This window comes from Vulpes lagopus, chromosome 24 (assembly GCF_018345385.1).
Source record: "Vulpes lagopus strain Blue_001 chromosome 24, ASM1834538v1, whole genome shotgun sequence".
Classification (NCBI taxonomy): domain Eukaryota; kingdom Metazoa; phylum Chordata; class Mammalia; order Carnivora; family Canidae; genus Vulpes; species Vulpes lagopus.
The window spans coordinates 30,593,034-30,619,908 of record NC_054847.1 but is presented as its reverse complement, the minus strand read 5'-3'; the positions used below and the strand labels follow the sequence as shown (position 1 = coordinate 30,619,908).

General features: G+C 43.2%; 1 protein-coding gene across 7 annotated transcripts in view; it reads right to left on the bottom strand.

Annotated features, from left to right (window-relative positions):
* LYPD6B (LY6/PLAUR domain containing 6B) overlaps positions 1–26,875 on the bottom strand; it is a 167,698-nt gene that overhangs the window by 92,618 nt on the left and 48,205 nt on the right. Inside the window, exon 1 of one of the 7 annotated variants that reach the window (XM_041739275.1) lies at positions 7,633–7,748. The exons of the other annotated variants lie outside the window; for them this stretch is intronic. The gene's annotated coding sequence lies outside the window, so the exon portion shown is untranslated. Of the gene's footprint in view, positions 1–7,632; positions 7,749–26,875 lie in introns of those variants that run through there. 7 annotated transcript variants of the gene reach the window in all.

Genomic DNA, 26,875 nt, shown 5'->3' with positions numbered 1-26,875 from the left:
TTCAGGGTGTGACCCCAGGGTCCTGGGATCGAGTCCCCATCGGGCTCCCTGCTGAGATCTTGCTTCTCTCTCTGCCTGTCTCTGCCTCTCTCTGTGTCTTTCATGAACAAATAAAATCTTTAAAAATAAATAAAAATAAAAATTCAATGGAGAGGTTAAACCTCATATTTACCACAGCTGAAGACAGAATCACTTGGAGTGATAAGAGTTCTGGAAAAAAGTGATTAGAGTGCAATAAAAAGAGACAGAAAGTATTAAAAGGATGTAAGAGGCGTGGAGCACATGGAATAAGAAAGTTGAAAACGGAAGTCCCGGGAGAGAACGGAGATTGGAGAACAGGCAGTTTTGAGACATAACGACCAAGGTCAATGAAAGACACCGATACAAAGAAAGAAAACGCTACAGGCCAAGCAAAACAAGAATTCCACATCTAGGTGCCCTGACGCCACAGCACGGGTACCAGAGACAGGGATAGAAGGGCCCCCACGAGGCAGATGGACAATCAGACCGATGGCTTTCACAAAGGCAACTGAAGTCAGAAAACAGAAGTGATCCGACCTTCCAAGTGTAAGGAGGAGGACTATTAACTAGGTCACAAAGAAGCCACAGGCCCAAAACGGTGTCACAGCAGCGGGTGCCCACACTGGGGCTCACACCTAACCTGACCGCAGTTTCAACCTCCCCCAGAGATGTAAGTCTTAACGGGTCGGCCAGGGATTTTCTGATCAGCACCGACGAGGAGATCCGTCAATGGACCCAGAAGAAGGGGAGGCCAGTCATTGTCCTCAGACCCCTGCAGCCCCCAGGCGCGGTGACCTCACCTGAACAATCCGGTCTGTCCTTTTGCTAACGGCTTGCTTGCCCCATCCTCCTTCCGCTTCGTACGATCCCTCAAGGGCACCCCTTTCCCTGCCAGATGGGATGCTGCCTGAATCATGAACCTATTAATAAAGCCAATTAGATCTCCCAAATTTACTCAGTTGAATTTTTCTTAACTAGAACACCCAGTGAAGCCATTATTTAAGGACGTATTTATTTCATTGTCCTTGTAAACAAAGACGGAGAGTTTATTACCATCACATTTCCCTAAAGAAATGCCTTAAAAGGATGTGCTTTAAAGATTTATTTATTTTAGGGGATCCCTGGGTGGCTCAGTGGTTAAGCACCTGCCTTTGGCCCAGGGCACGGTCCTGGAATCCCGGGATCAAGTCCCACGTCGGGCTCCCTGCATGGAGCCTGCTTCTCCCACTGGCTGTGTCTCTGCCTCTCTCTCTCTCTCTATGTCTATCATAAATAAATACAAATAAATCTTTTTAAAAAATAAAAATAAAGATTTATTTATTTTAAAGAAAGAGTGTGTGTGCAGGGCAGGGGGAGAGAGAAAGAGAGAGAGAGACTCCAGCAGACTCCCTGCTGAGTGCAGATTCCACAACCCTGAGGTCATGACCTCAGCCAAAACCAAGAGTCCACGCCCCAAGGATGTACTTTGGGAAGGAAGACAGTGAACCCAGAGGAATATCTGATATGCAAGAACTGACCAGCAGAAAAGACAGTAAACACATAGGTAATTTTATACAGATATTTTTACCAGTATCTGTAAAACAGTGCTAAAACTAAAGTGTATCTTATGGCGGTAAAAAATCATCAGAACTCATACATTAGGGATGCCTGGGTGGCTCAGTAGGTTAAGCGTCTGCCTTCAGTTCAGTCCTGGGATCCAGCCCCACAATAGGCTCCCTGCTCAGTGGGGAGCCTGCTTCTGCCCCTCCCTCTGCTGTGCTTGCTCTCTCTCAAATAAATAAATAAAGTCTTTAAAAAAAAATAAAACCCTAGAATATGAGATAACATTAATATAATTCATGAGAGTCGTTAAAGTGCTCCCATGTTGCTTAGAAAGGGGTTATGACCCTACTGAACCTCATTCACAAAGGGGGAAACTGGCAGCAGGGCCCTAACTGGCCCGGAGCACACCAGGCCTCCCCTTTCTCCGTCTCCCCTTACACCTGCCCCTCCCCAGTTTGTGATCCAGGTGGGAAGAGTTGGGGGGTGGGGAAGAACCAGCAGCTCTGACATGTTTCCTGACCGAAGGGGCTTCCAGGTCGGTCCCTAAGACACGAGAAACGGCTTTGAGCCAAGAAAAGGCCCAGAGGCAGATGAAAGGCGGTGTTTTTTGCAGCCAAATTTTCAGCTGTGTCTAGAAAGTAATCCACTTACTCCACTTGCAGACCAGACTAGGTGTGGCTTTGTTTGTGAAGGGCTTTGTTGGGGCTACACATTGTTTGACTTGGGCAAACAGGCGTGGGGATTAGGGATTTGTGAAGTCACTGCACCGACTGGTACGTGAGGATGTGTTTGAGCTCCTGGGTCTCACCAACAGAGAGAGTTTTGGGGTGGCAGGGAAGAGAGGACGCCACAGGTCTATGTTCACCTGGGAAAGTCCAATTTCCTCCTGGAATTTTTCTGCAAAGTGCAATCTGACCTCATCATCCCATATTAACTTACTTCTTGAGTAAATAAAAATCACAACCAAGGACCTCCTTCTTCAAAGGCTCCCCTTGTGACTTGGTTACTGAGTTTGGGTCTTAAGCGTTAGGGTTGGCCTCCAGGAAAATTATCCAAAGGAGCTTCTGGTGGCCAGTCCATCCCTTCTCATCATTCGGGTAGTGGGGTTGGTCAGGGGAGACGCCGGCGAGGAGCTGCACTGTCAGCTCTGAATCCTAACTTGTGGAACGCAGGCTCCTTTTTACATAACCCTAAAGCAAACAGTAAAAGGTCAACTGGCAAGGGGGAAACAGAGCCGCACATTTCAATGCCAGCTCCAAGTTATTTAAGACCTGTCATCGCTGAAGACCTCCATCAGAAGAATCCGTGAGCGGGGACAACAGCGAATGACCCCTCCGTTACTACAGCTTCGGAAGCGTTAGAAGTGATTCTGGTCTTGAGAGCTGCTAAGAAAAGAAAAGATGCTGTCTGGTTAGGAATCCCCGGCTACTCCCGCGGGCACAGCTGTCCACGGTACCCTCTGATGCCTCAGTTACATACCGTGTTTTATAGCTTCTGCCTAGAAAACAGACCCGTGCATTTAATACCAAACATGCCACTACCTGTTGTTTCTCCCCACATGCATGTAGCTGCCTTGAGTGTTAACATAAGTTACCTGCCTATGTGCATAGAGAAGACAATGCCCAGGAGAAAAATTGTCACTGATAATTATAAGGCAATTTCTCCCAGCCCCAGAGACGACTATGTATTGCTCTCCACCCCCCCACCCCCACCCCCAGAAGTATTGCATTCAAAATCCACAGAACACGGCGGGATGGGGTGGGGAGGCAATACGGTGAGAAATGAAGAGACCTCCTTCCATTTTTTTTTAAGATTTATTTTTTTGAGACAGAGGGAGGGGGCCACGAGGAGGAGCAGAGGGCGAGAAAGCTCTAGCGGACTCTCGGCTGAGCGTGAAGCCTATGTGGGGCTGGAGCTCACAACCCTGAGGTCATGACCTGTGCCGAAACCAGGAACCAGATGCTTAACCGACTGAGCCACCTGGGCGCCCCAGAGACATTCTTTAATATTTTCAAACGATGAAATTAATACTTCAGAAAATCAGTCCCCAAACATTTACCCGATTTCACCATGCTACTTGGTTATGGCAGAAATAGGAAGAATCAGCCTTGGATTCTGCAGAGAAGAGTCCCGAACAAGAAAATTATGGAGCAGATGAGCCACGGGGATCCTGTTGGCTGATTCCTAGGTCATATTTCCTAAATATGTGCTACTAAATCACCCAAAACCTCATGAATTCTTGATATGAAGATTCATAAAGTCGTTTTAGCACTAAAAGAGAGGTTTTAAAAAGATTCCTTCCTTCCTCCCTCCTTTAATCAGCTCACAGAGGGAGAAATTACCAGTCCGGTGTTGACTCCACTGTAATTGTCCAACTTGAATCATATGTAGACTTTTTTTTTAAAAGAAAAGTGAGTGGGGTGCCTGGGTGGCTCAGTCAGTCGACCGTCTGCTTCTCGGTTTTGGCTCAGGTTGTGATCTCATGGGATGGGGCCCCACATGGGGCTGCGAGCTCAGCAAGGAGTCTGCTTGGAAATTCTCCCCCCTCCCCCTCTCTAAAAATAAGTGAATAAGTCTTTTTTTTTAAAAAAAAAAAAGGGGGGGGAAAAGAAAGAAATGTTCCCTCAAATGACCAAATGTTAATTTTGCTTTTAGTGTGTTCCTTAGAAAACAAGAATATAAAACCAGGTACAAAATCTTTAGACGTATTACCCTGTATCTACGAACCAAGGCACATATATAAGCAAATACAACCAAACTGCAGAACCAACAGCATTGAATTATAACCACAATTGCCACGCTAGGTCACGTTCTGCTGCAGGCACGTGCTGCCCAGGGCCGACACGAACGCCACTGGTCACGGACGGTGGTGCCATGGGCCCTCCGAAGCTTGGCAAGCATGTGCTCCCGTGGTCTATGTGAAGACTGCATTCCCACCACCTCCCCTTCCAGAAGTGCTGCGAAAGCTTTCCTCCCCAACCTGCCCAGGGGGCACTTGGTCTTTAAATGTAAATGGCGCTTCACATCAGGTTAATCCCATGCTGGTTTTTCTTAGGCGCTCTCCACATTTAAACAAGATTCTACTTGACACTAATTTGAACACAGATCTCAATGTACATTGGAAATCACATCCCAGTTATTTAAAAAAAAAAAAAAAAAAGATGTATTTACTCATGAGAGACACAGAGAGGCTGAGACGCAGACAGACGGAGAAGCAGGCTCCCTACAGGGAGCCCTATGGGGGACTCCATCCCGGGACCCCGGGGTCACGCCCTGGGCTGAAGGCAGGTGCTCACCTGCTGGGCCCCCCAGGCGCCCCCCAGTGCTTAGTTATAAGACAGCTATCCAGTGATCCAGGATAGGCCTAGATAAAGTTTTTATTGCCAACCAAATGAAAGCAACGTCTTCAAATTCTTCCACAAGACTCACAAACCCCCGAGGTCACAAAAGCTGGGGGGTCCTCAGCTCCCCCTGGGGAACGCTGTCCGGGAGCAGGTGCCTACAGACCACCCTGTGCCCTTGGTGTGTCCTAAACCAGAGACACACTTGGGTCAACACCTGGAGGGGGGGGGGTTGGTGGTTGGAGGAGGGCTGGGAGGCCTGGTGGGAACAGCGTCAGCTGCAACCCGGGAGCCACCATGTAGGATTCACTGTCATCCCCGGGCTGAGCGCTCCCTCTGAGCCCCCGGCTCCCTCACAGTGGCCTAGTTTTCGTAATAAAGGAAATGCAGTACTGAGCGCATCTCCGAGACTCAAGTCCGGACAGATGTTAACTATCACCCCAAGCGGAGAGGCTACAAACGCCGCCCTGTAGCAGCCACTGAAACAAACTCCCATCACCACTGGGCTGGGTGGCTTGGGTGCGTGTGCATGTGCAAGTGTGTGCGTGTGCAAGCGCGACCTCGGGCTCCACCACTTGAGGTCCACTGTCTGCGCTGCGCTCACGGTCCCCAGGGGGGCCTCCGCAGACCGCTCCCCCAGGTGTCTGTGCTGGCCGGCCTGGGGTGGCTCTGGCAGCCCGGGGTGGGGCAGGCGAGGAAGGGGGGCCGGGAGGACACGCCGTGGGTGGAACCCACTGAGCCCCCTTCATCGGGGCCAACCAGGTGAGTCTGCGTCCCGTGGGGCCCTCACGGATACAATCACCAAATCCACCGGGCAGCTCAGTACCCCGCAAACCCCAGGTACAGAAGAAATGCTCAAAATCAACAACAAGGGGAAAAAAAAAATCATCTATCAGGGAGGCAAACCTGTGAAGATAATCACAGAAACAAAAGTGGCCTTGACCCTCTAGGACCAGTCATGGAGATTCAGCTAAAAAAATAATACCTCAGGAAACTAAAAAAGCAAGCCTTGTGAAAGAGTTTATTACATTAGCTCTAGCAGGGGAAATTCTGGAAACAACCTAGATGTCCTAAAGTAAGAAAATATTATGACATTATCTGCCTGAGGGACTAGGATGCCGCCATGAAATACTATTAAGACTTCACAGCAACAGCAAAGGAAAGAAAAAAAAAAAAGCTTAAATGAGAGGAGGATCAGAAGAGACTCTATACATACATTTGAACGTAAGTCTTTTAACTGAGCAACAGTAGGCTTGCACCCACACAGCAAGGACAACTCCACAAAACTAAATTCCAACTGGAGGACTCAAACTCTAAGGACTGTGCGTCTTTCTAAAACCTCCTTAGAAATAAAACACAGCGCGTATGATCCCGAGTCCTCGGGGCTACCGCCGGTGAAGCCCCCCGGACCAAGTGCCCCCCTCCCCTCCAACCCATAAGCCGCCTCCTGCCGGCGTGAGGCCTACCGAGCGGGAGACCTACCAACCCGCCTCCGCGAAACCCAAGCCAACTGCAGGGGTAGGTTCCTGGCTCTCTCCCGTCCACCCCACTGTCTACACGGACCACGTGCTGACTCTAGCTGGGGCAACTGAAAACGGAACCCTTTTCTTAGACAAATTTTGGGGGTGCCGTGCGGAGAGCGCTGTGTCAGAGACCGGGCACCTTGATTAGAAAGCGGTAAGACGAACGCTGTCACGTGGGGGCCTTCACTGGAGGTTTTAAAATACGTTTCATGCTCCTCCTCAAGGAGATCCTATCTAGCAGAGTGTTGACAGGTTGACAGCTATGACCTTCTTCCCATTCCTCCAACTCCTTCTAAATGAAATCAAGCCTCTGCTGCTGCTGCCGCTGTCTGCAGGCCCGCTGCCCAGGCCCGGTAGTGAGGGCCACAGACCACCCCACCCCCAACCCGCCCCCCAGGTCACTGCTAATGTGCTAGTGCCACCAACAAACACGTCAGGAGAGGGGCAACCCAAGAGAAGCACGCTGTCCCCGCGCCCGAGGCTGGTTTCCCTTAAACGGCATTGTCAGAAAGACCAGGTCTCGGTACTAAAGACAAACTCGACACCCGTCAGCATTGCAGCGGAGGGCTTAATACCGACAGAAAGCTCTTCACGCTTTAATCTTAAACCGATGATTTGATATCTCCCTAAATTATACATTTCAGCAGAGTTTCCTAATCTAGAACATTTATTTGTCTAGGATATATATTAACTTGAAATATTGCCATTCCTATTTCATAGCTGAGCGGACGATAATTTTCTTTAATTACGCATTAATTCCAATGTACTACCTGGCTAGGCAGTTCTTGTTTTAACGGGGTGAGGATTAATGGGCAGGTGTTCTGCTATACTCTGACTGAAGAAGAAATAGAGGAATTACACATGATTCATTTTCTCACTTCTCTGAGCTGAATACTATGAACAACACTGCCACCCTACATTCATAAAGCACTCTTCATCTTCAGAGGGCCTTCGTGTCCAGGATTACGTTTTCCTGAGCCTTTTACCTTTGACAGATTGTCCTGGAAAATGCACAGCGCTACAGTTTTTCGACTTTCATGCTCAAACATTTTATGTACCTATGTTTATATCAACAGGAGGCAGTAAGAGGTAGTAGAATAACCACGGCCTTTGGAGACCGACAAACTCGGCTTCAGATAGCAGCTCAACCACCTACTCCATGCCGTTGGGTGAATTACTATGATCACCAGTGTTGCCATACTTACTAAAAGGATAATATCCACTTCCAAGGCACCTGGGTGGCTCAGTCGGTTAAGCATCCAAGTCTTGATCTCGGCTCAGGGCATGATCTCAGGGTTGTGGGATCAAGCCTCCCATCAGGCTCCGCACTCAGTGTGTAGTCTGCTCGTCCCTCTCTCTCTGCTCCTCCTGGCCCCTTCAAATAAATGGAATCTTAAAAAAAAACCAAACCTACCTCCATCAACAACTGGTGGAAGGACTTAATACGATGTAACTTATAAAAAGGTCTGTTCTGTGTCTAGCACATAGCAAGTGATTTATAAAAGTTACTGCTATTATTAGCAGCTATTTTCCTCTTAGACATTGTCTGGCCCCTATGTGACTTATTTTCTTCAAAATATTTGAATTCAGAGAGGTATAGAGGAAGTAGAAAGTCAAGAACGACATTAGTCCCAGAAAGTATACTGGGAGACGTACATCGGTGTAATCTCGGACATCTTCTGCCCTGAGGGGCCTACTCCAGCAGTCTGCAAATACTCATCCATCTCTTTGCTACTTTAATAGCATGTAAAGTTAACAGTGCTTTGGATAAAACCCAATACTCATCAGTTGGCATTCCCGTATTTTAAGTTTAGAAGCTGTATCAAACCCAAGAAAACCTCTCAAATAAGGAATACCGTGTGGTTACTGTGGTAGCCAAGCTCCACAGTGGTCCCCCAAGGATCTCACATCCTGGTGGCCATGCCTTTAGTAGTATCCTTCCCTACCCCACAACACTCTGAAGTAGGACTGGTCTATGATGCCACCTATGAAATTAGGTGAATGTGATAATGTTTGACCTCTGAGGCTGGATCCTAGAAGACACCAGAGTTTCTGCCTTGGTCTCTTGGATCAATTGCTCTGGGGAAAATCAATAACCAGGTCATAAGGATACTCAAGCAGTCCCATAAAAAGGCCCATATAAAGAGGGACCAACTTGCCAGGTACGTGAGTTCCCTTGGACATAAATAATTCAGCCCCAGCCAAGTCTTCAAATGATGGCAGCTTTGGCCAACATGTGCATATCTCACGAGAAACACTGATCCAGAATTGCCCAGCCAAGCCACTTCTGATTTCCAGATCCACAGACACCATGAAAGATAATAAATGATTATGGGTGTTTCAATCAACTAAAATTTGAAGTTGCTATATAGCAATAAATTATTGTTATAGTAACAAGTGTAATTTATCAAGAATATGGATTGGAATGACACGATCCTTCACCATGTAACCACCAACCCAGAGAACAACTCCAGACCAATGATTTGGTCTTTAATATAGGAGCAATTTCATATTTTAAGTATCATCATATCACACATTAACTAATCCCTCAAATCCCACAATTCCAAAAACCATTTTAAAAATGGCGTATTTGATTATGTAGAAATGACAAATGTCTACATGGAAAAACTATAAAGTAAAAATCTAATGATGAGCGAGGAAAATTCTTAGCAATATATGATAGAGGGTTAATATCCTATATAAAAGAGACTGTATAAATCAATAAAAATAAGTCATCAATAATAAAACAAAAAGCAGATATGATGGAGAGATTCAAATAAAAGAGAAGAGCTCCAAAGACTGCACTCCAGGGCACTTCAGTATTTAGATATCAGGCACGAGAGGATTGAGCAAAGAATACCAAGGAGTGGTTGCTAGGACAGGAGGAAAACTAGAAGACGCTAGTGTCTAGGAAGCCAAGGATCAAAAAGAGTTTCAAGAAAGAGTGACGAACTGTGCCAAACCCTGCTTCTGAGGCAAGTGCGAGGAGAACTGAGTGTTGGCTTCTCCATTTTGCCACATGGAATCACTGGTAACGATCATATCATCCAATTGCTCTTCCTACTGCCCAGAAAGGTTTGTTGACTACCCATCAAATGCCAGGTGCATTGCTTCCTGGGCTTACCACCTCTCCCTTTATGTTGTAACTGCCACTAGGTACGACTGCCAATACAGTGCATCCTTTCAGGTTATATCCAAAAGGACAGTGGAGAGTCTTAGGGGTGGAAGGTTGGGCCGAGAGTCACGATAATCAGATTCAAGTCCATTAGGTGTCAGAATATGAAACACCAGTAAATCATGGGTAAATATTAGAAGGAGTCTAGAAGACTTCTGACCAATGATCCCTTGATACAGAGAGCTGCCTGGATTGGCTGGTTATGCTGCATGACAAGCAATCCCTCAGCATCCGTGATCTGACACCCTAGGTCTGTCTCTTGCTGCATTGAAGCCTGTGGTGGGTCCAGGCACCTCTCTGAAGTAATCGTCTTCCACGTATTGTCTTAGCATTCCAGGCAGCTCCAAAGGTGGAAACATAATCCCACAATCACCACAACAGGGAAAGAGCACGCCAAAGGGTCTTACACCAACTAATCAGTCTGGCCCGGAAGTGACTCGTGTCCAACCACAACCCACTGGCCACGAAGAGTCACAGGACCTGCCCAGCTGCAAGAGGGGCCAGGAAGAGAAACCCTCCTGTGAAGATGAACGAGGTGCAGGTGAGCATGTGAGTCTACCAGAGGCAAGATTCTACTTTTCAAAGGATCTGACATCTAATCATCCATTTGACCACAAAACTATTCCAATAAGGTAGACTGTTAGAATCTGGTTACAGATGTGAAACTGGGGTAACAAAGGTTTAAACAAGCTTATTGGTAGTAAAATCTGAATTGTCGTGGTCAGGATTGCCTCCCAGCTCCATGAGCTTTCTTTGCACAAGTCAGTGCTGCCATCAACTTGGAGGGAAAAAAAAATCATTAGGATCACTGTTATTTGTGGTCAAGTTATATGTAAAATACGCCACAGAACAGAATACTACATGATTCTCTAAGCACCTTATACAAAAAGAAAGCCCTTTCAAATAGCTGGGATCAGTCCCTTCAGACGTATTCTTGGCAATGGCTGGCTGATGTCTAGAAAGTCAAAAGTGCTTAGGATAGAAGACTTGGATTTTCCTGACAACACTTGAGGCTCCTTTCTCTTCATCTGTCACTAAAGATTAGCTCTCAGAGTCGCACTGTGTGAACCCCCTTTATGTTAAAGACGAACTTTAAGTTTTGACACTCCCTAGAGTTGTAATTTGCAGGCTGCTGACAGCCCAGCTCTTACAGAGACCCCACCTTTATGACTTCTGTGCTAAACCTTAAGGTACAATTTCCTTCTCTCAAATATGTGGGGTCTTGATAGGATTTCAGGATAGTAAGAAAGAGCTGCATTGAAGTTTTCCTTTGTCATTATTTAATTTAGCAGGACAATATGCTAACATTTTGCAAAAAAAATACATATCCAAACCCTGGATTCCTAGATCAAAATGAAATATCACTTGGCATTGAGATAAAAGCATTACTTATAATAAGACTTCTCCAAAGATTGTGCATTCAGAAAAAGAAAAAAATAGTTGAAAGAGTAATTAGCTATAAGCTCCAATTTTTTTTCTTTCAATCCGTAAATTCCATACTGTAATACCTAATTTAGAAGTTGGTATGTGAAGTTAGGTACTAAGCAGGAGACTCATATGATATCAATTCAATCCCTCGAAGCTCTTTTAACTGTTCTGTCCATGATTCTCCTCCTGCCCTTTGCTTTACTGGACTTTCAGAGGGGAAAAGGAAGCAATGGAATTCCCAAGGTTAAGGTTAATAGCATGTACCCAAATCCGATAGTAGTCAACCAACTGCTTTTCTGTTTGTTGGAAATTGAAGCACCTGGGTAGCTTGGTCGGTTGAGTAGCTGACCCTTGATTTCAGCTGGGATCATGGTCTCAGGATCATGAGATTGAGTACCGCCATCGGGCTCCATTCTCTCCCCCTGACCCTCCCCCTGCTTGTATGCTGTAAAATAAATAAATCAAAAATAAATCTTTAAAGAAAAATTTAAAAAATAATACTAATAACATTGGAGATAGGCAAGGATTCCAGTCTAACACCTTATGTACCAAAGCCACTGCCGAGAGTAAAGGTAACTTGGTCTTTTGAATAGGTAACCATATGGTTCACTCCAGGAAGCCGCCTCAATGCACTTTCTGTCCTAGTCAGAAAAAGCCTTCCCTGGAGATTATGGCAAAGGCTTTCCAATGCTTGTGTTATAATGGAAAGAGCATGAGGAGATTCGAATTTTATTTCCAGATCAATAACCAGCTATTCCCACAACTATTTAAAAAAAAAAAATCAAACCAGATATTATGGTGAGACTCAAATGGAATAGTACATATGAAAGCACTTTTCATTTAAATAAAGCCTTAGTAATTGCAATGTGTCATACTTAACATGGCTCCCTCTGGCCTATATTAAGAACCCACATTTACGCTGCCCATCTAGCCAGGACAGAAAATGCCACTGTCCCATCCCAAATGCTTTCTTTCTCCACTTTATCACAGAATTTCAATTTGGAAACTGACCTGGACGTCCTTTTAATCTTACTGTATTCCCCATATTAATATACAAATCTTCGAGCAAAACCATCCAAGAGCATCACTGTGAAAACTTTTGCAGGTTCCACATCCCTTAAGTAGGGGAACCTTATAATTTGTCTTCTGCACTGGGGCATTTCTGGAAGCAAGAGGAGACGTTATAAGTAATGACACCAGGACAACAGTTAATCCAGAGCTGTCCTTACAAGCAGTGCTCTTCACAAGCCATACAGAAGACCTCAACCCAGGCAGCAGATACAGGCCTTGGAGGTATCGATAAAGGAAATCACATTTTCATTAACCTATTTTTTGATGCATTCATTGGATTTTCTCCAGCTAACTTTTCAGATGGTCAGTACCAACTGAGCTTTCAGTCCTCCCCACCCCATATACCTTCTGCTTTTGTTCAACAACAGTGAGTCACCTGGGCAAGGGAAAAAAAAAATCACCTGATGTTTCTACTTAAACTACTTATTGACTTGTTGGTTGTTAAAAGCACAGAAACTATACTGAATAGGAGATAACCAAGAACCAAATGCTACTAACTGCTATCCCAATCTATTTTCACTACACTAGTGAAACTTTTAACTATACTAGAAATTCATGAATATTTTGTCCCTTTTAAAACATGAGACAATATGGAAACCTCAAAGGAATAACAGGCACATAACATACATTATTCCAGTTTCATATTAACCCTTGATGCTAGTATTTTTATTTATTACTTACAAATAAAGAAGCCAAGGCTAAGAGACATGAAGTGATTTGTATGGAAGCTCTTAGTACTTTGATTCCAAAGTTCATTCCATTTATACATTATTTTGAATATTTTATGCATTTTCTTCCTTTTCTCTGCATAGTTCTTTCCTGATTTAACATAACACCATGTATATCATATTCTATCTTTATATGTATATTCATGTATTGATATAAACCCTGTGAGGATTGCTTCTCAATAAGAGCACTACAAGCATAATGAAGAAGAAAAAACAATACACAATGTTTCCTCCATCTCCTCTATACCCAAGTCCACACAGTCTCTCTCAGAGGTAACCACAGGGAGCCCTTCTCTTGAGTCTCCTTTAAGACATCTAAGTATGGTGGGCATTTCCATCTGCTCTCACTCCCTTCCTGTGTTCCCCTTCACAACACGATTCCAAAGACCACCCATGCTCACTATGGCCAGCTCCTCTCCCCAGGCTCTCTGGAACTCACCCCAATCAGATTTTCATTCCTGCCACTTCCATAAGCCGGCACTTGTCAAGGTCACCAATGCCCTTCACCTTGCCAAGTCCCAAAGTCAATTCTAAGACCTTATTTTCTTAAATTCTGAATAGTGGCTGACATAGTACACTACATCCTCTACTCTTGAAACACTTCCTTCTCTTAGCTCCTAGGATGTCCCTCTCCAAGCTCTCATTCTGCCTCTTTACCTATTCCTTCTTGATCTCCTTTGATGGCTCTTCCTCATCTTCCCAACCTCTAAATGTAGAATAATCCAATCCTCAGCCTTCTTCCATTCTCCATCTATACTCATTCCCTAGGTGATCTCATTTAGGCCCATGCTTCACATGTCTTGTACATGTTAATGGCTCTCCAGCCCAGACTTCTCCCTTAAACTCTAGCCTTGTAATGTTTTACTGGACATTGTATAGGGAATCTTAAACTCAACATGTCAAACCTGAACTCGATTCTTTTCCCCAAGTCTTCTCCGTTCTACTAATGGCAACTTCTTTTCTTGTTGTGTATCCGGCGTGCAAGGAGAAGGGGCAAAAACTAAACAAAAGCACTGAGGAGCCATTCTTAATTTCATTCTTTCTCTTATCCTACATCTAAGCCCATCAACAAATCCTGCAGCTTCTAACTTCTAAAGGTATCCTGAGCCTATTTCCCCATTGCCTTCACCACTACCAACTGCTTTGGTCTGAATGATTATAACAGCTTTTAATCTGATCTTGTTACTGCCCTTCACCTACAGTCAATTCTCCACATGGCTACATAGCATACCTTCAAAAAGGTAAGGCAGGTCATACCATTACCTTTCTCAAAACCCCTAAATGATTCCTATCACCCTCAGAGCAAAACCCAAAGTTCTTATCACATGCAGCAAAGCCTTATATGATCTCCCACTGTCCTAGTGCTCTCTCTGCCCTCACCCCCCCCCCCCCGTTCCTTCCTTTACTTTCTACCAGCACCCCAACCATACCAACCTCTTTGATCTTCCTCAAAACAAGCCAAACCCATTCTCCTTGCTATTCATTCCATCTTAGCACTTATTCAAATATCTAGAATGTCTTTCCCCCAGAGAGCCACCTGGCACGATCCTTTACTTCATATGCTAATTTCTACTCAAATGTCATCTTTCCAAGGAATTACTCCCACGCATATTTCTGTACCCTATCCCACTCACTATCATGTTCACTCCCCTTACTCTGATTTTCTTCAAAGCACATATTGCTACCTGACATCTTATATAACTACTGCCCTGTAAGTCTCCAGCCACAGAATGCAGACTTGTTGAGAGCAAGGTTTTTTTTTTGCTATTCTATGTCTGATGTCTATCACATTATATGTATTCATAAAACAATAACTAAATAAATAAGGGAAACATCCATAATAAATGTATATTTTACATTAAAATGGAATATAATATGTAATATTCTACAGTTGCCATTTCCATTAGCCAGATTGTAAAACTTCATAATTCATGGGCATAGAATATAGTCCTCAGAAGGGCCCTCACTCAGTAGTGGAGAATACTTAACTCTAAACTAAATGCTACTATGGTCTGCCTAGCAAATATAAAAATTATAAAAAATGGTCAAACTTTCCAAAAAACCTAACTGCATCTTAGAACAAAGCTCAAGAATGTTTATAGGAATATTATAGGAATACAAAAATATCCAGCACCCAAGGCGGTAAAATTCACAATGTCCAGCAAATAAAGATTACCAGCCTAAGAAGCAGGAGGAAACAAAATCATTCAAAATCACCCAGAACAGACACAGATGTTAGAATTGACAGACAAGGACATTAAAGCTATCATAGCTGTAATCTATCTCTACTTAAGTTTTTTAAAAGAAAAAAATGTTTAAACCCCCAATCAAACTTCTACAAAAGAAATTGCAACCTCTGAGATGAAAAACACATTGAAGACAATTAATGGCTAAACATTCCAGAATAAAAGATCGGGAAACTTGACAACATAGCAATAAAAACTCCCCAAAATGAAACAAATTTAAAAAAATAGAGCATCAGTGAACTATAAAACAACTTTGTTACCTAAGATACATATAATTGGAGTTCCCTTAAAGATAAGAGCAGGAGAAATAAATGAGCTAAATGTTTTCCAAATTTGATTAAAACAATCATCTTACAGGTCTAAAACACTTAATGAACCCAGAGCATGAGAAACATAAATAAAACTATAGCAAGACACTAACTATCAAACTCCTCAAAAACAGTAGTAAAAAAGAAAATGCTAAAAACTGATCAGAGAAAAAAGACACATTATGTCCAGAGGAACAAAGATCAGGAGCACAGCAGATTTCTCACCAGGAACAATGTGAGTGAGAAGATGGCTCAACATCTTTAAAAATACTGAAAGGGGAAAAAAAAACCCCATCAGTCTAGAACTTTATACCTAGTAAAAAATATATTTCAAAAACAAAGGTGAAATAACTTTAGGACCTGCACTACAAAAACTTTCAAGTCTTTCAAACAAAAGAAAAAAAAGATACAAAGTGGAAAATGGATCTACAGAAAGGAATGAGAAATACCAAAAATCCTAAGTATACGGATAAACACAAGACTGTCTCTTATTATTTAAGTCTCCTTAATAAATCAAGGTCTGTTTAAACAAAAATCTTTTCTGTGTATTGTGGAATTTCCTACATATATAGAACTAAAATGTTATATAGATAGCTAAACTATAATATATAATATATATATAATATAGAATATATATAGTATATATAATATATATAATATATAACTAAAATGTTATATAGATTTCCTACATATATAGAACTAAAATGAAAAAATAGCATTAGAGGCTGGGGAGAGGAGTAGAAATAAAAGTATACTATTATAAAATTCTTATATTATGAGTGAAGTGAAATAATATCACTTTGATATCACTTTCAGGCAGACTAGGATAAGTTAAAGACATCAAATATAAGCTATAGCAATAATTACAAAAAATAAAGCTAATAAGCTTTAATAAGGTTTAAATTAGCTAATAAGATCAAATAAAAATCTTAAAAAAAAAAAAAAAAACTCAATTTAAAAGAAGCCTGAGAAACAGGAAAAGGGAACAAAGAACCCAGAGGACCAATTAGAAAACAAGCAGCAAGATGAAAGGCTTAAATTAAACTTCGCCATATCAGTAATCACATTCAGGGGCACCTGAATGGTTCAGTCGGTTAAGCATGTCTGACTCTTAAGCTCATCTCAGGTCCTGATCTCGGGGTCGTGAGTTTATGCCCTATGTTGGGTTCCATGCTGGGCATGAAGCCTATGTAATAAGTAATAATCACATTCACTACAAGCATTCTAATACCCCAAAAATGAAAGTCAAATGTTGTCAGTTGGATGAAAAAGATATACCCCAACCATATGCTACTTACAAGAAACATACTTTAGATATAAATAGATTAAAATTAAATTGATAGAAGATATACCATGCTAGTCAAAAAAAAAAAAAAAAAAAAAAACCTGGAGTGACAACACCAGACAGGGTACATTTCAGAGCAATATATTTTATATAGTTATGTTTCTAGGACTAAAAATAGCTATTTCATAAAGTGGTCATTAATCAAGAGGACAGAATAATCCCAAACATTTATGAATCTATTAACAGAGCTTCAAAATATATGAGAGAGAGAGAGAGAAAAAAACCTCCTTGAACTGCAAGGAGAATTAGACAAATCCATAATTATAACTGGAGATTTCAATACCCCTCTCTCAATAATTGATCAAACAAGTAGACAGAAAATAATTAAGAATTTACTATCAATTTGACTTAGTTAGCAATTATAGAATACCAATCAAAAGTAGAATAAACTGTCTTCACGTGCACATGGAACATTTAACAAGACAGAACATATTCTGGTCTATAAATCAAATCTGAGTAGATTAAAAATATTTCAAGTCATAGTTCTCTGACTACATAAAATTAAATTAGCAATAAAGATCTCTGGAAAATCCCCAGATTTTGGGTTTAGTTTGGGTTTAGTTTTGTAAACTAAAACATAAACCTAAACCATGAGTCAAAGAAAAGGTTAAAATAAGATTAGAGAGTATTCTGAATTCAATGAAAACAGAGTATGTGGTACTCTTAGAAAAAATTTATAGCACTAAATGCCTAAATGCTAAATGCTTCAGGAAAGCCTCAAATCAATGAACGTGGTTTCTATCTTAAACTAGAAACGAGAGAAAATAAGTTCCCAAAATAAGCATAAGAAAGGAAAAATGAGAGTAGTAATTAAGTAGAAGGCCAAAAAAGAAAATAAAACTAAAAGCTTAGTCTTTGAGAGCGATAATTTTATAACACTGTATGTAGATTAGGAAAACAAAAGAAAAAACACAAATTATAAACATCAAAAAGAGTTAACATCACAACATATTCAACAGATGTTAAAAGAATGAAAGAATACTATGAACTTTATAGTAATAACTTCAAAATCACAGATTAAATGAAAAAATCCTTGAAAGACACAACTACCAAAGCTTTCTCAAGAAATTGATAACCTTAATACCTCTGTATCTACTCAAGAACTTGGATTCATAGTTAAATCATTCCCACAAACAAAATACCCAGATACATTCACTGGTGAATCTACCAGACGTTAATGAAGAAAGAATACAAATTCCACACATGCCCTTCTAGAAAAATTAAAAAGAATAATGTAATAATAATACTTTCAACTCACTCTGTGAAACATCATTCTGATACCAAAAGCAGAAAGGACGTTACAAGAAAACTGCAAACCACTATCTCTTATGAATAGATGCAAAAATTCTAAACAAAATTTTTGCAAACTGAATTTAATATAGAAGATAACATATAATCCCATAGGTTTTATTGCAGGAATGCAAGCTTGGTATAAAATCATCAGAAAAATAAAAATGATATAATTTACTATATTAGAAGACTTTTTTAAGATTCTATTTATTTATTCATGAGAGACACACACAGAGAGAGAGAGAGAGGCAGAGACATAGAGGGAGAAGCAGGCTCCCTGCAGGGAGCCCAATGTGGGACTCAATCCGGGGACCCCGGGGTCACGCCCTGAGCCAATGGCAGACGCCCAACCACTGAGCCACCCAGGTGCCCCTATTAGGTGACTTTAAAAGTAAAACCATATGATTATCTCAAGAGACAGAAAAATCACTTGACAAAATACAACATCTCTTCCTAATAAAAGAAAGTAAAAAAGCACCCAGCATACTAGTAACAGAAGGAACTTCTTGAATCTGATAGGATATCCATAAGACACCTACAGTTAAAATCACACTCAACAGTAGAAGACTGCATACCTTCCTCTGTCATCAAGTACCAGGATGTCTCCTCTCACCTCTTCTATTCCACTCTACAGAAGCATCTAGCCAGTAGAGTAAGTCAATCTATGGAATAAAAGGCATCCAGACAGAAGTAAAAATATCTTAATGGAGGATATCATCACCATACATGTAGAAAATTTTTAAAAAATGCTCAATAAAACTACTAATAATTGACCTTAGTAAGGTTGCAGGATACCAGCTCAATATAAAAAAAGAATGTATTTTTACATATCAGCAGCAAATAGTGATTTAAAAAATATCTTAAATCATTTATATTATCATTAAAAACAATAACCACTGAAGAATAAACCTGACAAAAATGGGAAGTAACTCTTTACTGAAAATATTACTGAAACAGAGAAAAGAAAACCTGAATAGAGAGTTACAGCCTTATTCACAGATTGGAAGGGAGATATTGTTAAGATGGCAGTTCTCCCCTAATCAGTCTAAAGATTTAACACTATCCAACCAAAATCGCAAGGGGCTTTTTACAGAAGGTGATAGGCCAATTCTAAAATTCATTTGAAAAAAGCAAAAAACCCAGAGAAACAGAAACTACTACTTAATTTCAAGATTTATTACACAGTTGAAGTAATCAAGTCAGGATAGGCACACAGGTCAACGAGACAGAACAGAGCTCAAGAATAGACATGTTAATAAACATATAAACAACTCATTTTTAACAGGTATGTAATGGCCATTCAATGGAGGAAAAAAATACCTTTTAGCAAACAGTGCTGGACAATTGGATGTATATTTGCAAAAAGTTTAAATTTGATCCATACTTGGCTCCAACTGAAAAAAAATTAAATCCACGCAGATCACAGACCCAAATGTACAATTTGAAATTTTTAAACTGCTAGAAGAAAATGGAGGAGAAAATATTTGTGGCTTCAGGTTGGATGAAGATTTCTTAGATGTGACACCCAAAGCAAGGTCTGTAAAAGAAAAACAACAACAACAACAACAAAAATATATATATATATATATATATATATATATATATATATATATATATTTGATTTCATCAAAATTTAAAATCTCAGTTCTTTGAAAGACACTGTTAGAACAAAAAGACAAGCCACAGACTAGGAGAAAATATTTGCAAAGCATATACCTGATAAAAGATTTGCATTCAGAATATATAAGGATAGACGGGATGAGCACTGGGTGGTATTCTGTAAGTTGGTAGATTGAACACCAATAAAAAATAAATTTATTAAAAAGAAATTAAAAAAAGAATATAAAAGGATAAACAAATGAATAATGAGAAAACCACCCCATTTTGTAAATGGACACATCCAAGATATACAAATGGTAAATAGCATGTAAAGGATGCTTAACACCATTACTCAAGAAATATTAACACCACAAAGAAGTAAAAGAGGATATTAACACCACAAAGAAGTAAAAGAGGAAGTTGTCAAGTGCTGGCAAGGATTCAGTGGAACTGGAACTCACACCAGAAATGGAACTCTCATTTCAATGGCGGCATAAAATGGTATGACTCTTCCAAAAACAGTGTGGTAGGTGATGAAACCTACAACTCCTATGACCCACTCCTGAGAGAAGAGAACATACACACCCATACAAAGACTTCTACGTAAATGCTCGTAGTAGCTTGTACTAGCCCAATGCTGCCAACAGTCCAAGTGTCTGTCCATCGACAGGTGAATGGATGAACAGACTGTGGCATGACCACACAATGGGATGCCACTCACCAGTAAAATAAATGGACTAACGATGCACACGATGTGTATGAATCTCAAAATAATTATGCTGAAGGCAGCCAGACAAAAATGAATATACACTGTACCCTTAAAACTCTAGAAAACGCAAGCCAACTTAGAGTGACGGAAGGCATTTCCCCACCAGGAGAAGGGGGTCAGGAGGTTGGGATTACCAAAAAAAAAAGAAAAGAAAAGAAAAGAAACATACACAAGAAAGCATTTAGGCGTGATGAATGTGTTCACTGTCTTGATTACGGTAATATTCTCAGATATATACATGTCAAAATTTAGCAAATTACACTTTAAATACGTGCAGTTTATTGTAGGTCAGTTTTATCTCAAAAAAGCTGTTTTTTAAAAAAAAAGATGAGATTGCCTATTTGAGGTTGCCCTTTTGCCAACCTAAGTTTTGGCCTCCTTGCAGAAACTTTCCTGAAGAGCATTTAGGAACAGACTGACATTGTTAAGCTTAATGCCCTGTGAAATAGTCTCAACTAATTGTCTCAAAGGCCTGTGGCAGCAGTTTTCTGAGCTCATATCAGATGACACTTTTTTCCTTTCTGTAAACATCAGCTCACGTCGCCACTGGATACCCACCGACCATGCCTTTACCGCAGGAACCGGCCGGACTCGCAGCGCTGCAGAGCCCTTCACCCAGGAGGCTGCGACAACAACGGCCCGATTCTGGGGGTCACTCCTGTTCCTGTGCACGGTCACTTGTGTGGGGACTTCTGCAGGGAGGTGGCAGGTGGGGGCATCGGTGGCTTGGGGGTCCACACGCTCGTGCATGAGAAAGAGAAAGCAGAGGAGCAGAGGGACGTGTGAAGACGACCTCGGGCAAGTGCCACCAGCCATGCTCCTCTTCAGGAACTTTCTGGCCTTAATCCAGCCCTTTCCTCCCTACAGATAACTTGGGGCACCCGTTGCTTGGCGTCCCCGTCACCGCGATCTCGCCTAGTCTCCCAGGCCCGGCCGCAGGAACACGAGCAGCCCAGACTCTCAGGTTTCCTTTGCAGGCCGGGCACACGCGTGCACACACACGCAGAAGCACACGTGCACACGGCACATCCGAAGCCCAGGTCCCTCCCACAGTAGTGCTAATGCTTCAGCCTCCTCTTAGCACAAGTCGCCAGAAACCCGCCTCACTGCGAGGCCCTGTATTTCTCATGCTCGGATAATCCCTCCTGCATTTGCCCGTTTCCCACTGACGTCCTGCTGCCCAGGTGCAGTCCTTCCCGCTGCCAAGGTGGCTTGGACTACACGGAGATGAGCTTCCCCGCAGAGAAGGTCACTCTGAACACAGGCTCCGGCCCACGCACAGAGGGGCCTGTGGGGGCCTGCTCCGGCCAACGGTGGCCGCCCCGACTATCGAGGAGGGCCGGGGGTGCTGCAGGTGCGCCCTGGGACCCCCTCGAGCCACGGGGCCACCCGCCCGGCTCCTGAGCTCCCGAGGCCACGGCGGATCCAGAGGGGCCACAGTAGTCCGGCTGGTCCCAGGCCCCGGGAGCAGGTGTTCGGGCCCCGGGCCCCATCGTACAGATATATCAGGAACAGGTGCCAACGTGGGAGAGGTGCACCGGGAGCGCACCCGGTGTGGGGGTCCCCACCCGGGGTCCACGCGAGCCGTGAGCCAGGCCTCTCTGTCCAGGCCAGCGTCACCGCCTGGCACCACAGCGAGGGCTGGAGGGCGGCCCACTGAGCCTCGTGGCCCGGTGCCCTCGTGCGATGAACAACGGGCACAACTACACCCGGTGGCCCGCCAGGTATTCCCTGAGCCTCGGCATCTGCAGCAGTTGCTGGCTCAGCCCTGCTCGCCCTGTCCCCGTCACCCGCCACATCCAGGCTGCCTGGGGCCGGAGCGCAGCCCCCAAGGGGTGGCCCGCTCCCTCGTGCTGCTGCAGGAAGCCGGGCTGTCGGCCGGGTGTGGAGGCGCGCCGCTGGGGCGCACGCAGCACCGGCCAACAGCGGGCCCAGAGCAATTACTGAAGCTGCAGAACAGACTACAGGAGGGTCCCTTGTTTAAAGTAGACGTGCTCCGTCTGAGGACACCGCTCTGCCCTGCCAGATGAGCGCCCCAACAAGGGTTGGTTCGCGCAACAGGAGTGTGGGTGAAAACTGTCACAAGGAGGGGGCAGCAGGAGGGATCCGGGTTAGTGTGAGCCCAGATGGAAAGCATATTTTTATTTGTTTTGCTTTTTATGCTCCACATTCTGGGGAACTCACAGCCTAGCCCGCATAGTCATCTTGAAAGGAGGATTGTTATTAGGCTCAACGATGGATTCATTTAGCCTTAAAACAAGCTTACGTGAAGCTCCCATTTTAAAGAGCCAGCTAATAAAACAGATTACATTCATACAGCCCCGTGGGAGAGGGTATGAGGAGCAACTAAACTCACCGAGAAGAGGATAAATGAGCTGGTTAGCTCTAATGGAAGCTAAGGGTCCCTTCTAAGGGTCCTCTAGTCCCATCCAGGGCCCTGCTGTCCACTGGTGACAGGGCAAGGGGGCCTGGGGTAGAAAGCAAGGGTTCCTTATGCCCAATCCCTTGCAGACCACCCTTCTGTCTCAAGACCTGCCCTCTTTCCACTAAGGCCAAAGGACTTCAACCTGAACCCTGCTTTTAAAAAGACTCCCAGAGCTAATTTTCAAGGCAAATTTCTAGAGAAATCAGCAGAGAAAATAACCCTTAAAAAAAAAAAAAGATTTTGTTTATTTATTCATGAGAGACACAAAGAGAGAGGCAGAGACATAAGAAGAGGAAGGAGAAGCAGGCTCCATGCAGGGAGCCTGATGCGGGGCTTGATCCCAGGACTCTGGGATCATGCCCTGAGCCAAAGGCAGACACTCAACTGCTGAGCCACCCAGGGATCCCCAAAAATAATCCTTCTAAACTGGAAGTGGCCCCTGTCATCAGCTCATGTGTCAACAACAACTAATTAGCAGGACTGTGTGGAATGCGGAGTTGAGAAGCATTCTGGGGACTCGCCTGGGCCCAAAGGAAAGGACCACAACTCTAATGAAATATGGTGTGATCCGGTTTAGACTATCACATACTCTGCCCCATACCCCAACCCTTCCAAGCAACCCCTAACAATCTTTCCCTAACAGGAAATAAGCTGGTGTAAATGGTTCTCTTTACAAAACACTGTGAAATTCCTCATACTGAACATGATGAGGACAGACCACGCATTCTGAACAACAGCCCTGGGACAACGGAGGGACCACTCCCATTGAGAACAGCTCTATGTGGCCCGCGTGAATCGAGGAAGCCACTTCTGACCAAAGGCCCTGGCCGCTTAGTAAATATCACACTACTGTGCCAACAAGCTTGCAAGTGCTCTGACTTCGACTGGGTCGTCAGGTGGGCCCTACCCTGAGGGCTAGCCCTCTTTCCCATCTTTTGGAAAACAAGGTTTTAAAAGTCCCTGGGTTGAACACTGTATTCCTGAAGGTGAGCCACTCCAAAGAGAGGAATTCAATCCTAGGTTAGACATGGCTCCTGGGGCCACACACAAAGCTTTGGGGATCTCTGGGAAGCTTCAGATGGGCATGGTTGCATCCTGGTTACCAGGACTCACTTCATCATTCAGAGTCATTGGTATTCAACAGTCTTGGAGTTCCAGACTCAGGGTGGGGTGTGGTGAAGGACGAGGACCTTGGGACATGCATTACCTCTTCCTGGCACTGGCGCGATCCTCCCGAGAGTCTCCAGGCAGTTCAGAGACCCACTCTGATCTCTAAAGAACTAGATGTTAACGAAGGGCTTCTGTACGCTCTGAAGGGCCTTTGCTTGCCTCCCCTCGTCCAATGGAGACCAAGAATGAAGCTTTTTTTATAGATTTCACTAAAGTACAGACAGCATGCCTTCAGAATCTCAGCTCCGGACCAGTTGTATGTAGAGGATATTAACAGTCATTGGACATCAGGAAACCTTACTTAGGCAGTTGTTCTGGCAGCTGGGCAGGAATTCAGGAGGCATCCTTAACCACTGATCATCGCTGTGACAGTTCAATATGCGGGAAAGGCACGAGAGCCTTGTAAAAGTGCAGGATGTAGCAGTGCGTCAAAGTCCCGTCATCTCACATTTGTCTTAAACTATCCATTGTTGAAGCAGTGGGACTTTAAAAAATCTATAGACCTATACCTATCCATATTTATCTACATATATCTCTACATCTACGTCTCTAGAATAGATATGTCAAAGTTCCAATGTACTCACGAAGCAAATAAGCTTAACTTACAGAATCCACGCAAGAAGAAATCCAACCCCTTTTTCACCGCCCTTAGGCATGTCCTACACAACTCACGCAGGGAAAATGGGTTTTGACAACACGGATCCAAGTCAGTTGGGGAACATAAAAGTTAGGGTAAGCTCCAAAGATGTAAGTCTCAGTAATTCACAATAAAATTCAGAAGAGCTATCAATGTTGATAACAGTCACAATGGAAATAATTCAGAAAGAGCGCTGGGGCCAGGTCTCGTCACTCCTAGGATTCGCTGCCACTCTACGTTCACGCCCTCAAAAAAGCCAACAAAGGGCAAAGTTATAACAAGGAAGCAATTACTCACAATTTTTATTTGCAAGTTCTGTAAAAGATACTGCCTCGAAGTAATAAAAAGAAAAAAAGTATTCGACTCGACAATTTTTAAAAATTATACTCCCTTCTATTTCCTCATTAAATAACTCTTGTGTCTGTGCGCTGAAAATCATGTAGGATACGTGACGGAATGACCAAATAGCCCAGGAAAGTGCTGATGCTTAGATATAAGCAGACTTGTATTTCTCACTGATGAATCAACAGCCACAGATTTCCCCTCAAGTCCGTAAAGCAACCTAATTTAGGAGGCTTGTTTTATTGCCTGCTCTAACTTGTATAAATCTCTGATGAGATCTAGTCCAAAACCCTGGCCTTCTTCCTTTGACAATTACTCCCGGTTCTCTCTGTGCCCTTCTGGAAGAAGATACAAGGATTCTCGAACAGATCAACACATAACAAGCCTACCGGCTGCCCAGCCAAGACTGTCAGGGGCCTGGCACTGCCCAGGGGAGGTGCTGCAAGCTGGCTGGCCAGTTCAGCAAATTAACAGCCTGTGCAAATCCAATGGCCATTGCCTTTTTTTTTTTTTTTTTTTTTTGGCCATTGGCTTTTATGGGGAAAGGAAAAACCACTGAGTTCCTTTTCCCAGTTACTGGGAGTTTCACATCAACAATGAATAATGTTTCACTCATTGTTTCTCTGAAATTCAGGTGTAACTGGGTGTCCTATATTTTATCTGGCAACGCTTTTCCCCCACCCTGTGGGTGTCTAGGTCTGGTGTGCAGAAAAGGAGATTTCTAATACCCGGCTGATGCTGCAACTTTTGCAAATGTAAGGTTGAAGAGTGCCTGGATCTAGACCACGTCCTCGAAGGCTTCACCCTTGAAAGAGTCTCGAAGAGGATTCGGTCTGCCCTTCTAGCGGGAGAGGTTCTCTCTTGGGGGCAGGTGGTCGGGGAGTAGGAAGACAAAGGTGCACGGTGCCTGCCACCAGAGCAGCATGCCTCCAAGCCTGTCAGGCTGTGCTTCTGAGGTAATGCTCAGCTCCCATGGCCCTCCAGAGACCGCGATAACAACAATTACGTGTTGCTATTTTTGAGCACCTGTTTACTAATTGCCAGATACTGAAATTGGCAAGCATGTTTGGTTGGCTCCCTCTGAGGACAGAGATGTAGCTCCATTTTTGAGAACTGGCTCAAAAACAAAAAACAAAAAACAGAAAACAAAACAAAACAAAAAAACTATGAAAACTGGAGTTTTAAAGGTTCTATTCAAACTTAAAAAAAAAATTATTTTCTTTGGGTCAGAAGAAAGCAGCTGATCTTTTAATCTTTGGTCCTGAAACATTCCATTCATTCCCTTTTCCCCTTGAAGGAAACTTTACCTACCTCCACTAATGAATAACTCGGCAGCAACTCACTGTCTTTTCCCACCTGCATAAAGTTTAGAAAAAAACAAAAACAAAAACAAAAAAAAATCAACCACCCAGAGATGGCTGAGAGGTTTAATTATTGCCTGGAAAGCAACACCTTTTCACAGCATTTTTAAGACTAATTTTCATAATTACTTACTGATTGAAACTGGGACTTGCAACAGTGTAAACTCATTTCCATATTAATATTCAGTAATGATTAACGTAGCTCAGGACCCAAGTTCAAGATCTGAAAGCATAGACTAAGTGGAAATAAAGAAATTTAACCCATAGGGTAAATCTGTCACTTGCTCCTCAAATGGTTTTCCGTTCATTAACTGGCTTCCAATAAACTTGCATTTGCTCTGTGATGACTCACCACGAGGGAATTCAGGCAGGAACACAAGACCTGGGCAAACTTGTTGACTCACTACTCCCCATTTTTCTCTCTCCACCATCCCTTCCCTGCTTATGTGTGTTTCTGCATATTCCTTCCTCCCTGCACATCTCCCCATCCCCATTCATCTGTCTGTCCCTCTGGTGTCCTTTTTACTGATCTATCCATCACTTTCTCACCCTCT